Source organism: Schistocerca serialis, chromosome 6 (assembly GCF_023864345.2).
Source record: "Schistocerca serialis cubense isolate TAMUIC-IGC-003099 chromosome 6, iqSchSeri2.2, whole genome shotgun sequence".
In the NCBI taxonomy this organism is placed as follows: domain Eukaryota; kingdom Metazoa; phylum Arthropoda; class Insecta; order Orthoptera; family Acrididae; genus Schistocerca; species Schistocerca serialis.
Window position 1 is genome coordinate 478,612,477 of NC_064643.1, and position 17,625 is coordinate 478,630,101.

Here is a 17,625-nt window from a genome sequence, read left to right on the forward strand (position 1 = left end):
GCTTGTAAGGTGCGAAATTATAGCCACCTTACTACACAGCTCACAATGTACGAGGGTCACTCCAAAAGAAATGCACAGTATTTTTTTAAGATCCATCTTTTATTCTACATGTTTGAAAGTTTTACAGTATTTAGATACATCCATTAGGAACAATATTTTCATTTCTCCACGTAATTTCCATCCCTCTCAACTGCCTTTTGCCATCTTGGAACCAGCGCCTATATACCCGCACGGTAAAATTCTGGACCAACCTGTTGCAGCCACTGTTCGGCAGCGTGCACAAGGGAGTCATCATCTTCAAACCTTGTTCCACGACGAGAGTCTTTCAGTTTCCCAAAGAGATGATAGTCACATGGAGCCAGGTCACAACTGTAAGGCGGGTGTTTCAGTGTTGTCCATTCAAGTTTTGTAATTGCTTCCATAGTTTTTTGACTGTCCTGTGGTCGTGCATTGTCGTGCAACAGCAAAACATCCTGTTTTTGCCGATGTGGTCGAAGACGACTCGTTCGAGCTTGAAGTTTCATCAGTGTCGTCACATATGCATCAGAATTTATGGAGGTTCCACTTGGCATGATGTCCACAAGCAAGAGTCCTTCGGAATCGAAAAACCCCATAGCCATAAATTTTCCAGCAGAAGGTGTGGTTTTGAATTTTTTTTTCTTGGGTGAATTTCATGATGCCACTTCATTGATTGCCTCTTCGTCTCTGGTGAAAAATGATGGAGCCATGTTTCATCACCTGTCACAATTCTTCCAAGAAATTCATCTCCACCATTCTCGTACTGTTCCAAAAGTTCGCTGCATACCGTTTTTCTTGTTTCCTTGTAAGCCACTGTCAACATCCTGGGAACCCACCTGGCACAAACCTTTTTTAACGCCAACACTTTCAGTATTCTGCAGACACTTCCTTCCCCTATCCCAACGTTGCGTGACAATTCGTTCAGTGTGATGCGTCTGTCAGCAGTCACCAGTTCGTTAACTCTCTGCACATTGTCTGGAGTGCGTTCAGTACCAGGCCTGCTGTTGCGAGGACAATCCTCAATATTGCCCTGCCTGCTTTCATCATGTAACCTGCTTGCCCACCGACTAACTGTACTGCGATCGACAGCAGCATCTCTATACCCCTTTTTCAACCTCTTGTGGATGTTTCCCACTGTCTCGTTTTCACAGTAGTTGAATTCTATGACAGCACGTTGCTTCTGACGAACGTCAAGTGTAGCAGCCATCTTGAAGACATGCTGTGACGGCGCCACTCACGGGAACAGGTTGAATTAAGTTTGAAAACAAGTAGGAAGGATGTATCTACACACCGTAAAACATGCAGAATGAAAACTGTATTTTTACAAAAATAGTGTGCATTTCTTTTGGAGTGACCCTCGTATATGTGAGTTTCGAAGAGCACCGGACTTAGTTTACCGTACTCCGCTGGCCAGCAAACTCCCTGGATTCGAACCCAATTGAGACTCTGTGAGAATACTTCGACCTGGCCAAGGATTTTCATCGGAGAAACCTGGCGCAGCTGGCCACAACACTGGGGTCGGCATTCCTCCACATCCCTGACGGTATCATCCAGAACGCCGTTGACTCTCTTCCAACACGTCTCGCAGCGGTCCACGTTGCAAGACGTGGCTATTCAGTATTTTGGCAGATGATCACATTAATGTGACTGGGCGGTGTAATTTCTTACCGTTTCACCTCGTCAAACCTACTAGGATCTTCGTTCAGTTTATTATTGTCCCCATCGCGGCCGAAACAAACAGATCGACAGTGGGCATTTGTCAACGCTGGACAGGACCGGCAAGTCCTCTTCCCTTGGCGATGACGGTCATTCCGAAAATTTGCGCCCCCGCCTCCAGTGCGGGTTTATTGTGTTGAGTGCGCCACGGGCCGCTGATGAAAGCGGACCCTGCGTGCTGAGGAAGGGTGGGGGAGGGGGGGAGGGGGTGGGAGAGGGTGCAGCCCGTGTCCGGCCAGCGCGAGGCGACTCGCCGCTTCCGCCGCTCCCTTTGACGGCCCCGGCCGACTTGTGATGATCCGCCGTTGACAAGAGGCAACATTACCTTGCACTCGCCATTAGCTAATCACGGACCATAAGTAATTGCTTTCTTTGATCTGCCAGCGGCGGGCCGGCGCCGCTGATCAATATACACGGCTGCGCCGCTAACCGGCGCTCTTCCTCCACTGGAACTCGGCACTCGTTAGCGGCAGCCGGCCGCCTCAAGAGAAGCGCACGTCGTATCTGGGGCAGCGGCGCCTTCTGCCTTCCAGCCTGCTACTCGCTTACTTCACTCACACACACACTCAACCAGCAGTTTGCTCACTAATCTGCCTCTACACCCGACACTTAGGAAGCAAGGAAGGAGAATTATGATTTAACATCCCGCCAACGAATCGTGTCTGAAACGAATAATTTCAGACACCCTAAGCATAATTTTCCGTCATTTCCTTCCAGTTACTCATGCGCTCACAGTCTTGTGCTTCATAAAACCTAGTGAGGATTATACATTCCTTATATTGTTAGTATGGGAGCGATCTACACTACTGGCCATTAAAATTGCTACACCAAGAAGAAATGCAAATGACAAACGGCTATTCATTGGACAAACATGTCATACTAGAACTGACATGTGATTACATTTTCGCGCAGTTTGGGTGCATAGATCCTGAGAAATCAGTACCCAGAACCACCACCACTGGCCGTAATAACGGCCTTGATTCGCCTGGGCATTGAGTCAAACAGAGCTTGGATGGCGTGTACAGGTATAGCTGCCCATGCAGCTTCAACACGATACCACAGTTCATCAAGAGTACTGACTGGTGTATTGTGACGAGCCAGTTGCTCGGCCACCATTGACCAGACGTTTTCAATTGGTGTGAGATCTGGAGAATGTGCTAGCCACTGCAGAAAGTCCCGTACAGGACCTGCAACATGCGGTCGTGCGTTATCCTGCTGAAATGTAGGGTTTCGAAGGGATCAAATGAAGGGTAGAGCCGCGGGTCGTAACACATCTGAAATGTAACGTCCACTGTTCGAAGTGCCGTCAATGCGAACAAGAGGTGACCGAGACGTGTAACCAATTGCACCCCATTTCCATCACGGCAGGTGATACGCCAGTATGGCGATGACGAATACACGCTTCCAATGTGCGTTCACCGCGACCTCGGCAATCACGGATGCGACCATCATGATGCCGTAAACAGAACCTGAATTCATCCGAAAAAATGACGTTTTGCCATTCGTGCACCCAGGTTCGTCGTTGAGTACACCATCGCAGGCGCTCCTGTCTGTGATGCAGCGTGAAGGGTAACCGCAGCCATGGTCTCCGAGATGATAGTCCATGCTTCTGCAAACGTCGTCGAACTGTTCGTGCAGATGGTTGTTGTCTTGCAAACGTCTCCATCTGTTGACTCAGGGATCGAGACGTGGCTGCACTATCCTTTACAGCTATGCGGATAAGATGCCTGTCATCTCGACTGCTACTGACACGAGGCCGTTGGGATCCAGCACGGCGTTCCGTAGTACCCTCCTGAACCCACCGATTCCATATTCTGCTAACAGTCATTGGATCTCGACCAACGCGAGCAGCAATGTCGCAATACGATAAACCGCAATCGCGATATGCTACAATCGGACCTTTATCAAAGTCGGAAACGTGATGGTACGCATTTCTCCTCCTTACATGAGGCATCACAACAACGTTTCACCAGGCAACGCCGGTCTACTGCTGTTTGTGTATGAGAAATCAGCTGGAAACTTTCCTAATGTCAGCACGTTGTAGGTGTCGCCACCGGCGCCAACCTTGTGTGAATGCTCTGAAATGTTAATCGTTTGCATATCACAGCATCTTCTTCGTGTCGGTTGAATTTCGCGTCTGTAGCACGTCATCTTCGTGGTGTAGCAGTTTTAAGGGCCAGTAGTGTATAATGTATTGTAACTGAAGAAAACTTCACAAGCCAAGATCGATAAAAAATGCAATTTGTTGAATGACAGGTTACGACAGTCACTGCAACAGTGATGGGCAAAATGTAGCAATCTTTAAAGCGTATAGGCACATGATGACAGAATAGTTCTGTAGAAACCGGTCATCCAACAAAATGATCTTTAGCAATCATGGCTTCTGAAGTTTTCGTCTGTTAAATATTTTTCTAGGCGCTCAGTCCGGAGCCGCGCGATTGCTACGGTCGCAGGTTCGAATGCTGCCTCGGGCATGGATGTGTGTGATGTCCTTAGGTTAGTTAGGTTTAAGTAGTTCTAAGTTCTAGGGGACTGATGACCATAGATGTTAAGTTCCATAGTGCTCAGAGCCATTTGAACCATTTTTTTGTTAAATATTTAAATGAGAACGGTCGGACGAAGATTTGAAATGTCGTCCTCCAATATACGGGTTCAGTGTCTCACCACGGGGCCGCCTCGTTCGGTCACCTGGTCGACTATATTGAGGAACTAGTAAATGTTTCGTGAACCCAGAGTGTCCGGTTGTTATCTTTATTCTAATACCTAATTATCTAGAGAAACCAAGCTCACAATTTAGTCGAATTGTGATTGTGAGTAAACAACACTCAGAGAATAGATCCTAGGCATGTTCAGAATGATTGACTGCCGCCTACAAGACATGACCAAGAACCACTTATGGTCGTGTAAAATGTGACCAGTATGTCGCTGACCCCTCCAGTCGTTGTTGGCAATAGAGGAATCCCGATACTGTCGCTGCTTCTTTATTCATGCAGCTCCTCATTCGGGCCCATGCATCCCGAGACCCAGTGGACCCCGTTACATGCTTCAGAAAAGAATGAGGATGTGCCGGGAATCAAATTCGGCCCTTTTTGCACAGAAAGCAGTGATGCTAACTGTTTGACTACGGACTGCCAAGCCGAATAACTGCCTGTATAAGGGCCAGAGGTGGACCGACGTGTTATTGACACACTTGTGAAGCTCTTTCTTTTGAAGAACTCACAGAATTTTTTAAAAATTGTAACCATTTGTTTGTCTGTACATGTACATCAAGTCTACTGATTTCCGTCGCATTCGGATAATTCCTTTGTGGTTGTTTTTTTTTTCATGGAGTGTATGTTTCGACTAGAGCTGCATAGAACCACCACAGAGAATGTTACTGAGTTGATGGTGTTTTAATACTTTGCTCTTAGTGCACGTTCGTCGAGAACCGAAATTCTTCCTCCATTATGCTTTGACACACTGAGATTTATTTGATTAAGATTTGGGATCCTACTTTTTCGTATATTTTCTGATTATGCAAAGTATCTAGCTGAATCTTCACTTTTTTGATTGAGAATTATAAAGTAATGAACAATTTGCGGTTGTTCCTTTTAATCTGAATATAGGAACTTTTATGAAGATTACGATTTGAACCTTGTTAGAGTGCACAATGCGATTTTAGTATTTTTAGAGAGAGAAAATTTGTCTTTTTTTCCACGGTGAAGGTTTTCTTCGTGCTTTAAATTTACGATTTATGTGATTTCTATTTTGTCTGCACTGAGCTCTGCCTGGAGTGGGGCTTTGAATCCCGATTGTGAATTCATGTTTATTTCCACTTTCTGTGGAAATTAATTCACTTTATGGTTTTTCTGTAAGCATACTTTACTGTGTATGTGCTATCTTACGACAATGTCGCTATGTTACCTGGTGGAAAAAGCAACGTGTGTAGCTGTACGCTATCAAGTATTTAGCACAAGATTTTGGCGCGGTGGCTCTTGCTCCTGCTCGGTTGTGCAGCGACTTGTGTACACTCCTCGCGCTGAGCATCATGAACTGTTTGCAACTTGAGGACCAGTGTAGTGCACATAGCGTTGAAGACTGAAAATGAGGGTGCTTGAAAATCTAACTCTTATACTTCCTAAGCTTCAGCCACTTACAGTACGTCGCTCAGACGGGGATTGGGGTGCTTTAAGATTTCTGCTCTAATTCTATTGTCAGCTATATTTTGGATAACGGCATCGCGAAGCATTTCGTCCCGAAATATTGCTCCATAAATATAATTAAATTTGCAATTCCTAGTCTTACCTTTACATTCTGCTATCAATTCTGTACAAGACCGACTAGGTTGTTTTCACGTTTTGGAAAATTAGTAGCGAGCAGCAGCCACACATATCTGCGATTCACCAGTATTCATCCAGTTCATTTTACTAGATCAGCATTGGACAAAGTTTCCCACTGTAATTGAGGGAACACGTTACTACAGAGTCTAGAGGCTTCTTCTCTAAGAAAAGTGAACGATGAAATTCTAATTGAATGTTGTATACAGAGATTTTCTGCTCAAGCTCATTTCATACTTGTGACTTTTTTTACTTTGTTTCGAATGGGCGAAATTGCCGAGGCGGTACTGGACCTCCGTAATTCTGAGCTTCGTTGGCTTGTTTCTGCACCTCTTCAAGGTTTTGTTGTACTGGAAGCAGTTGTGTAATACAGTCAACAGCTCATAATTTGATGATTCTGAAACTGAACAAACATCGTAAGTGATTGCTCTTCGTTGAAAGCAACTTTTATAGAATTAATCAATAAACTAAAAGAATAAAACGTGCACTGTAGCTACAGCATTTGATTATCTAATGGCGCCACAAAACAAGGAAAAAAAATCTTCTGTTTCAAATATGACACTCCCATCCGAAAAGAAGAAAATGATTAAATGCTTTTACGCCTTTTTTTAAAAGAAGGAAAAGAATATTTCGTCGCCAGGGATACCTGCTGTGTCTGCAGTCGGAGGAGGTGGATATTAGATATACCTTTTAAACTACAAACACAAAGAAATACGGTTAAGTGGATAAAACTTACACGCTTTTATTTACACTGTTACAATAGCCTAGCTCTCAAATGCAGTAACAGACAATACTTTCCCTTCTCTGTTGAATTGACTACTGTTCGTCTAACTTCGTTTACCGATTCCGGGCTTTTTGTATTCTGATGATCGTGGCACAGGCATGGGCTCGCTGTCTCAATGAGGCTTCCATTGCAGTCTTACAGTATACGTCGCGTCTCATTCTCCGGGTCTTCGTGTGCGCCTACTTTTAAGGAGACGCGGATGAATACCGTTGGCTACGTTGAGGGCGTGGTCATTAGCAGCGATCTCTGTCGCCATATATGCGCAGCGAGTGATGTAGATTCCTAGCGAATGTTGCTAATTCGGCTGACATGGAGGTGGCACAATGGCAGTATTATGTGCAGTCGGCGTAAACACCGCCGATCCCGCAAAACCGATTTCTGTTTTATGCGGAGGTTTGTATTCTTGAACGGAAATGTCGCGTCCAGTTGAATGTGTGCTCCAGCTCGACGAGTTTCATAAGGTCTACTTACAAAAGCGGTACAGTTGAGAAGAATTTAGTCTTAACCTAATATTAATTGTACTCGACTACATGTGATGGATTGGCAAATCAACTGGAAAACGAAGGATGTTTCATCTAAGGATGATTCACCAGATCAGTAACAGTCCTATTCTTGTTTCTGCCAAAGTCTTGAAAGAATAAGGTGCTTGCCGAAAATTGAATGGATTTGTAAAAGAGGGAACTGAGGTATAACATTGTTAAATAAAGCTTCACATCATGAGATAAACGTCAACAGACACACTTATATTGCAAGCGTAAGGACTAGAGGTTTTCATGCAGCCGCCTTGAGCGAATACGAGCGCGAACTGTCACTATCTCGGAACGGGACTTCTGGACAGACGGAAGAGATTCCTTTGACTTCATTGCCCATGCTGCAAGAAGCCGATTTTTTTTTAATAGTCTTGGGTCGTCATATCTTCCGCCTAGACTTCATCGTTAAGTTTACCCCAGAGAAAAAGCTCAGTGGTGTCAAATCGGGCGAACGTGCTGCCAAACCGTTAACGTCTCCACGTTCTATCTGACCAGGAAAGAGATAGATGTGCGCATTACTAGACATAAGAGAGTATTCCGCGTTTCTTCTGTCTTCTCTGTAAAGAAGTAGTGCATCTAGTTTCTATTGCTTTGTGAAAGATCTTTATTTTTTCAGACTAACCAACACTCGATACCTGTGAACGACATAGACAGAATGAAAGCTATACTCCCTCTTTGATCCTCTCATACCGGTATCGCGGTGGTGAACAATCTGGGTCCCTCTTAGCCGACGTGACGCATTTCCTAATTTAAGAATGAAATCACGAACTGTCGGATAACACAGCTATCGATTTCCTATACTGTCAGGAAACTACTATTTTGCTGCTGACTATTTGCAACATATTTCGCAGACAGTATCCACATATGCCGCTGAATGTGCCTACATAGATACATCTTTGTACAAGAGTAGTTCAAAAGATATGGCGTCATAAACACTGAGATGAGTGAAAAGTGCCCCGTCGTGCATGCAGTTTTGATACATTTATTCTTTATTACTGAGGCTTTCATACAGTCGAGTCAATATAAGAAAATCCCTGACACCTGTCAGCGCTTATGACAGCTTTCCACTGCGAAGCACTAACTGCAGTACGGGGAAAACGATAGCAGTCTAAAGAGCTATGAAGAGGCGTTGCCATAGAGACGTTTACAAAATCGCGTTGTAGACACGCCCAGAGTACAGAAACAGCCCGCGATGATGTGCATTTTTCGTTTTCATTTCTAATAGAAAATTGGCGAAGTGAATACCCGGTCACCGCCGGGTTTGTCAGGTACTATAGCTATGGAAAGGACAATACCTCATTTAGAAAGGACTTATCACAGTTTAGCTGGGTCAAAACAGCATTACGATATCTTACTCCGTTAAGGAAAGATTTGAGAAGAACGGGTTAGCGACAACACGTTTTACGTTACATTAGTTCAGTTTTTATTAGCATTCTGTTTACGTGACAACGGAACAGCCGTCATAAGCCGCTGCTTCACTAGGTCATGACGAAGAGTCTCAAGCGAATGTTAAGCAGGTTTTACTCGAGCGAGTTTCTCTCCAAAATCAACTAACCGTTGTGGGTGCGCGTCGTTTGAGTGCGTGTAAATCACCCACCAGTGATGTCGCGAGTGGATCAGTGACTTCAGTGATTAATTGACTGTAACGAGTGTGGAGTTCTAAAATCTTGAGTATGCTGCAGATTTCACATGCACAAAAACAGGAGAACAGTATTTCGCCTGATAACACAAGAAGTTAACATAAACCAAAAAGGTATTTAGGTTTTCCAATACCTTGGCAAAGAAAAAGCCAACACTACGCATAAGTAAGAACTTAATGGGATAAACATTTTAATGAAAATTGTTTCAACTGTGAAAAGTCAGTTCTGTTTAGCGACAGTTAGAAAGAAAACAAGCTACAAAGGATATATTAAAACGGAGCTATTTTCTTGTCTCTAAATATTGTTTTATGGTTTGGTAAGTAAACATTTTCTCGAGCAAATAAACGTAGTCAGTTTTTCTCGAGCAAATAAATGTAGTCATTTTAAATGGTTAACCATAATTTACCTATTCTTTCGGTTCTCAGGAGTGTGGAGACTTTACGATAGGCCCTTTTTCAATAATATCCACAAAGAATTTAGCTTTAATGATTAGTAAACTCTTGTCATTCTTGTTCCTATAGTCTGTTACTACATTTAGATTTTTTTCATAAATGGTTGGTCCCTCAGAACCTCACTTTCGTCGTTCAGGCGGCAAACTACATACGAGGGTTATTCCAAAAGTAAGGTCCGGTTATAAAAAAAAATCAAAACAAAAATGTTTTTTCAAAACAATTGTTTTATTTACATTCCTTACATCTTTATCTATTTTTCTACATAACTTCCATACTTATTTAAACATTTGTCACATCGTTCAACAAGCTTTTGAATGCCCATGTTATAGAAATCGGCCGCCTGTGACGATAACCAGTCCTTAACTGCTTCTTTCACTTCATCATCTGTGTCGAAGCGCTTGCCGCCGAGAAACTCCTTTAAGTAACGGAACAGGTGGAAATCACTTGGCGCCAGGTCCGGACTGTAAGGAGGATGGTCCATCTGTTCCCATCCAAATTTCTTGATCAGAGCTTGCGTTTCATTTGCAGTGTGGGGTCTGGCATTGTCATGCAACAACAAGATTCCAGACGACAAAAGACCACGTCGCTTATTCTGGATTGCACGTCGAAGTTTAGTCAGGGTAGCGCAGTAGGCGGCTTTATTAATCGTTGTTCCTCTCTCCATAAAGGCGACTAACAATACTCCACGTCTATCCCAGAACACAGTCGCCATAACCTTACGTGTTGAGATTGTCTGCTTTGCCTTGACCTTGACTGGCGATGACGTGTGACGCCATTGCATTGACTGACGTTTAGACTCTGGAGTGATGTGAGAAACCCATGTCTCATCCCCTGTGACAACATTGTCTAAAAGACTGTCACCTTCCTTATGATATCGCTCCAAAAAATCAAGAGCAAAAGCCATTCTTTTCATTCGTTGGGGCTCAGTAAGCAGCCTGGGAACCCAACGGGCACACAATTTGTGAAACTTCAAATGTTCAGACACAATTCTGTACAAAGTTGTTCTACTCACATTCGGAAAATGCATGTCTACGTCTGTAATAGTGAATCGGCGATCTTCACGAATTTTTTTGTCAACCGCATTGACCAAATCGTCTGAAATCACTGATGGTCGGCCACACCGTGGTTCATCGTGCACATTATCCCGTCCTTCATTAAAAGCTCGCACCCACTTGCGCACTTTACTGTCGCTCATTATGTTAGGACCGTACACTTCAGTAATCTGCCGATGGATTTCCGCCGCTGAATTGTTTCTTGCAGACAAAAACCATATCACTGCCCTTACTTCACAATCGGCGGGCTGATCAATTGTCTTAAACATTGTAAAGTGACACTGTGAACTACACTCAGCAACAGTATCAAAGCGAATGGCGGCGTTTGACGCGCAAGGCTTGCCGGGAGTCGGCGCGCATGCGTGTTTTGTCATTGGCGCCAAATTTCAATAGTTACGGCGAATCGGACCTTACTTTTGGAATAACCCTCGTAGAAGACATGTGTGATAACAGAAGCAGTTCCGACGCCGCCTTGTAAACGAAAACCTCGGACGTGTGACGCTCGTATAGGAGTAAAATGCCAGGGGCGCTGCAGCAGGGTTAATTACCACGGGTAGGAGATTGAAACAAGAAAGACAGTAGTATAAAAGGGGCTTTAGAAACCGTGATGATGAAGCTTTTGCTCCTAAGTATGGATCGGAAATAAAAACCTAAAGAAACAAAAACACAGTCAACGGACTTTTTTCGTAATAAATGTGTATCTGTCTTCGCGCTTCAATTGAAACAATCTTTCTTTCTTTTTTTTTTCTTTGAGTCGTAGTCCTCAAATATTTGCTGGATATATTCCGATCTCTGTCTTCCTCTGCAGCTTTTACCCTCTACAGCTCCCTCTAGTGCCTTGGACGTAATTCCTTGATGTCTTAACAGACATCTGTCCCTCCTTCTTGTCAGTTGTTTCCATATATTTATTTTCTAGCCAATTCTGCGAAGAAACTGCTCATTCATTACCATATCAGTCACCCTCATTTTAAACATTCTTCTATAGCACCACATCTCAGATACTTAGATTCTCTTCTGTTCCGGTTTTCCCACAGTCCGTGTTTCACTGCCATACAATGCTGTGCTCCAAACATACATTCTGAGAAATTTCTTCTTCAAATGGAGGCCTATGTTTGGCAGTAGTAGACACCTATTGAGCAGAAATGACGTTTTTGCCAGTGCTAGTGTGCTTTTTATGTCCTTGCTCCGTTCAGTACAGGTACTTTCGCATCCTAGGTAGTAGAACTCCTTTACATGTCTACTTAGTGGTCACCAGTTGTCTTGTTAAGTTTCTCGATGTTATAATTTCTGTTTCTCCTCATTACTTTCTTCTTTCTTCGATTAACAGTCAATGCATAACCTGTATTCATTAGACTGTTCATTTCATTCAACAGATCTTGTACAATGCCGTCAGCGAATCTTTTAATTGATATCCTTTCACTTTGAATTTTAATCATACTCTTGAACCTTTCTTTCATTTCTATCATTGCGTCTTTGACATATAGATCGAAGAGTAGGGGTGAAAGACTCTATGCCCGCCATGCACGTTTTTTAATCCGACCATCTTGTTCTTCGTCTTCCACTCTTATGATCCCCTCCTGGTTCTAGTACATACTGTATATTATGCGATTTTCTCTATGTCTTACCCAATCTTCCTCAGAATTTTGAACATCTTGTGAACATCTTGCACGGTTTGACATTGTCGAATGCTCTTTCCAGGTCGACAAATACCATGAAGGTGCTTTATTTTTCTACAGTCTTGCTTCCATTAACAATCGCATGATCAGAACTGCCTCTCTGGTGCCTTTAAACAACCTAAACTCTAACACGCCATGAAGGCCTAACAGTACCGCCCGGCCGCAGTGTCATCCTAAGCCCACAGGCATCACTGACTGCGGATGTGGAGGGTCATGTGATCAGCACACCGCTCTACCGGCCGTATGTCAGTTTACGAGACCGCTCTCGTGTCTTTGCCTTTCCTAAAGTCAAAATGATTGTCATCTAACGGATTCTGAGTTTCCTTTTACTTCTTCTATATATTATTCTTGTCAGCAACTTGGATGCATGAACTGTTAAGCTGATTGTGCGATAATTCTCACATTTATCTGCCCTTACTATATTCGAATTTATGTGAATGATGTTTTTTCGAAAGTCTGATTGTATGTCGCCGATGTCAGACGTTCTACGCACCAACGAAACTACGTGTTTTGTAGCCACTTGCCTCATTGATTTTAGAAACTCTTTAGTCGTCCAAAGCTCTTTTAAATTCTGATCATTATACTGGATCTCCTATGTCTTTCCTGTCGACTTTTGTTTCTTCTTCATGTATCACGTCATCCTACGAGTCCTCCACGTCGCAGAGGCTTTCAATATATTCTTTCCACCTATCGACTCTCTCCTCTGTATTTAACAATGGAATTCCCTTTGCTCTCTTAGTACTACTGCCCATGCTTTAAAGTTTACCGAGGATTGTTTAGACTTTTCCATGCGTTTAATCAATCCTCCCGACGATCTTTTTCGATTTCTTCACATTTTTCATGTATCTATTTCGCTTTATCTTCCATACATTTTCGGTTTCGTTCATTCTTATGTGACTTATGCTTCTGTATTCCTTAATTTCCTCAACTTTTTTGTACTTCACTCTTTCGTCGATCAACTGCAGTATTTCTTCTTTTACCCACTGTTTCTTCGTGGTTACCTTCTTTGTAACTATGTTTTTCTTTGCAACTTCTGTGATTGTCCTTTCTGGAGATGGCCATTCCTCTTCATCTGAACTGTCTACTGAGCGATTCATTATCGTAGTATCTATAGTGTCAAAGAATTTGAAGGTGTTACTTCATTCCTTCTTCTATTCTCTGCGCATCGATTCTTCCTGGCTACTTTCTTACACTCCAGCCTACTGGACGTCATTACAAAATTATGATATGAGTCTATGTCGTGTGACTAGGGCCCCCATCGGGTAGACTGTTCGCCGGGTGCAAGTCTTTCGATTTGACGCCACTTCGGCGACTTGCGCGTCGATGGGGATGAAATGATGATGATTAGGACAACACAACACCCAGTCTCTGAGCGGAGAAAATCTCCGACCCAGGCGGGAATCGAACCCGGGCCCTTAGAATTGACATTTTGTCGCGCTGACCACTCAGCTGCCGGGGGCAGACATATGAGTGTATGTCTGCCCCTGCTTATAATCGAATATGCGATTTTGGAATCTCTGCTCGACCATGAAGTAATCTCTTCCTATCTCGCTGCCTTTTCTAAGTATGCCTCCTCTTCTTGTAGGTCTTGAAGAAAGTATTCGCTATGATTAGCTTAAATTTACTGCAGAACTCAATTGGCCTTTCTTTTCCATTATTCCCAGTAGCAGCTCCACAGTTTCCCGTCAGTCTTTCTTCTACTCCTTTCCCTACAACCGCATTTCAGTCCCCGATGTCTTTTCCCATTACGTACTCGACTATTTCTTCTGTATGTACAGTATACCTGAACTATTGTTGACGGTGTAGGTTTTGCTGTCGATTCTGATAAGAACATTGAACTGTTCACAATAACACATTTTCTGACTACCTTCCTATTCATAACGAATCCTACTTCTGCTACCACATTTTCCGAAGCTTTTGGTATTACTGTACTGACCAGAAAACCTTGTCCTCTTTCCATTTCATCTCTCTGACCCACCACTAAATCTACACTACTAGGCATTAAAAATGCTACACCATGAAGATGACGTGCTACAGACACGAAATTTAACCGACAGGAAGAAGATGCTGTGATATGAAAATGATTAGCTTTTCAGAGCATTCACACAAGGTTGGCGCCGGTGGCGACACCTACAACGTGCTGAAATGAGGAAAGTTTCCAACCGATTTCTCATACACAAACAGCAGTTGACCAGCGTTGCCTGGTGAAACGTTGTTGTGATGCCTCGTGTAAGGAGGAGAAATGCATACCTTCACGTTTCCGACTTTGATAAAGGTCGGATTGTAGCCTATCGCGATTGCGGTTTATCGTATCGCGACATTGCTGCTCGCGTTGGTCGAGGACCAATGATTGTTAGCAGAATATGGAATCGGTGGGCTCAGGAGGGTAATACGGAACGCCGTGCTGGATCCCAACGGCCTCGTATGACTAGCAGTCGAGATGACAGGCATCTTATCCGCATGGCTGTAACGGATCGTGCAGCCACGTCTCGATCCCTGAGTCAACAGATGGGGACGTTTGCAAGACAACAACCATGTACACTAACAGTTCGACGACGTTTGCAGCAGCATTGACTATCAGCTCGGAGACCATGACTGCGGTTACCCTTGACGCTGCATCACAGACAGGATCGCCTGCGATGGTGTACTCAACGACGAACCTGGGTGCACGAATGGTAAAACGTCATTTTTTTGGATGAATCCAGGTTCTGATTACAGCATCATGATGGTCGCATCTGTGTCTGTCGACATCGCGGTGAATACACATTGGAAGGGTGTATTCGTCATCGCCATACTGGCGTATCACCCGGCGTGATGGTATGGGGTGCCATTGGTTACACGTCTCGGTTATCTCTTGTTCGCATTGACGGCACTTTGAACAGTGGACGTTACATTTCACATGTGTTACGACCCGTGGCTCTACCCTTCATTCGATCCCTGCGAAACCCTACATTTCAGCAGGATAATGCACGACCGCATGTTGCAGGTCCTTTGCGAGCCTTTCTGGATACAGTAAATGTTCGACTGCTGCCCTGGCCACCACATTCTCCAGATCTCTCACCAACTGAAGAAGTCTGGTCAATGGTGGACGAGCAACTGTCTCGTTACAATATGCCAGTCACTACTCTTGATGAACTGTGGTATCGTGTTGAAGCTGCATGGGCAGCTGTAGCTGTACACGCCATCTCTGCCAGCTCTGTTTGACTCAATGCCCAGGCGCATGAAGGCCAGAGGTGGTTGTTCTGGGTACTGATTCCTCAGGAACTATGCACCCAAATTGCGTGAAAATGTAATCACATGTCAGTTTTAGTATAATATATCTGTCCAATGAATACTCGTTTGTCATCTGCATTTCTTTTTTGGTGTAGCAATTTTAATGGCCAGTAGTGTAGATGGAGCAATGATGTGTACCTGTGAAGTACTGTTGGTCGGCCTATATCTTGCCGGGCAAGTCAGTCACGCCACTGTTCGCTTGCAGCAGCCGCTCATTTCGTCGAGTATTGCAGAGCACGGCCCACCGGCGCAGTACGAGCGCGCCGCGCTCCCTGCCTACATCCGGAGAATCGGCGGCTGTGGGGTCACCTCGGCGGGCGGTCTCGGTCGGAAAGAAGTCGCAATGAAATGAAATAAACAGTGCCGGCCATCCGTCTTGGGGAGCCGGACCGCGCGGAAGCTATCACAAAGGGGCCAATTTGCTGCCCCATTGGCGGGCATTTGCAATTCCATCGGCGGCGCGCTCTCCGATAAATCTTCCCCGGTGCGGCGGCGTCGGCCGCTCTGGGCGGCGGCCTTTCGTCGACATTCCGAATGCCGCCGCACAAAACCGCAACTTCTCTGGACCACGCCGCAGCAGTTGTTACTCTCCTCTCAGCTTCTGCGATGACAAATTACGGTCTCAGGAAAAAAAAAAAAAACACTTAAGGGAAGACTGATAATAAATTACTCTTTAAGAAGTTGTCTAGCGGGATGTTACCAGAACAAACGAGAAATCTATAAGCAGCTGATGCGTTAGGCATTTACCATTCTCCAGTAAACTTTTCATCTGGTTTTACAAAATTACTTGACAGTGTAATGACACCGTTGGGCTAGGAAAGTAACATACATTTAAAAACATGAAGTTACAGCATAATTTTCATTCGCTTATATGTTAATTCCGTTTCATAAATCCGTTTGAGGTATTTTACAGTATGCGCCAATGTTTTTCAAAAGTAACAAGTAAAGCTATCTCTCAGTAGAGTATGGAATGTGAGTGTAAAAACGTCATCAATTATTCTGAGCAAACTAGTAACTGTAGATATTATTATTTTTGTGATCCGTCTTCTAAAACGTCAATTAACACAGGAACAGAGGAATGTGTCCTACGAGGGTTGGAACTTAAATAGTAAGCACTAATCACTTGTTCGTCAGGCCACAAGTGGCGCATCAGGACCATCCGACTGCCGTGTCATCCTCAGGTGAGGATGGGGATAGGAGGGGCGTGTGGTCAGCACACCGCTCTCCCGGTCGTTATGATGGTTTTCGTTGACCGCAGCCGCTACTATTCGCTAGAGTAGCTCCTCAATTAGCATCACGAGGCTGAGTGCATCCCGAAAAATGGCAACAGCGCATGGCGGCCCGGATGGTTACCCATCCAAGTGCCGGCCATGCCCGACAGCGCTTAACTTCGGTGATCTGACGGGAACAGGTGTATCCACCGCGGCAAGGCCGTTGCTGACCGCAAATAGTGGCAACTATTTATTCACAACCGATACAAAAGAGTTACATGTGTGCACCTGTTACTGTCCTTCAGAAGAAGTCATCAGCGTTGCCAGGGATTTGGAAGGCGTAGTATACCGTTAGCAGAGTCTGTTCTGTTGATGGTGCGGATGGAGCGGTCTACTGCCTGTCGAGTCTCTGGAACAGTTCTGAAGCGAATGCCACGAAGTGGTTCCTTCATTTTCGGAATCAAAGTCCGGCGAGTATGGTGGATGGTACAGTACTTCCCAGTCCCATCGACCGAAAAGAGCAGCCACAGCTTGCGCGGTATGCGCCCGCGCATTGTCGTGCAAAATGATGGGTGGGTTCTGCAGAAAGTGTCGCCTTTTTTTCGCAAAGCTGGTCGCAGGTGATGCTCCAAAAACGAACGATAATACTGTGCAGTGACAGTCTGCCGTGGAGGAACGTAATGCGTTACGATAACACCATCACCGTCGTACACGAGAATCACCATAACTTTAGACCGCTTCATCCGCACCATCAACAGAACAGGCTCTGCTAACTGTATACTACGCCACGGGTTCTACACAACGCTGGTGACTAGTTTGAAGGACAGTAACATGTGCAAACATGTAACTCTTTTGTATCGGTTGTGAATAAATAGTTGCCACTTTTTAAGTTCCAACATACGTAAAGGAAAACTAAAGTGTGTAAAATATTTCATTATGCCTGGAACACAGCTGGAC

General features: G+C 44.4%; 1 pseudogene; it reads right to left on the minus strand.

The window, feature by feature from the left end:
* Positions 1-16,778: 16,778 nt before the first annotated feature.
* Positions 16,779-16,896, minus strand: LOC126485741 (5S ribosomal RNA; annotated as a pseudogene).
* Positions 16,897-17,625: the final 729 nt, after the last annotated feature.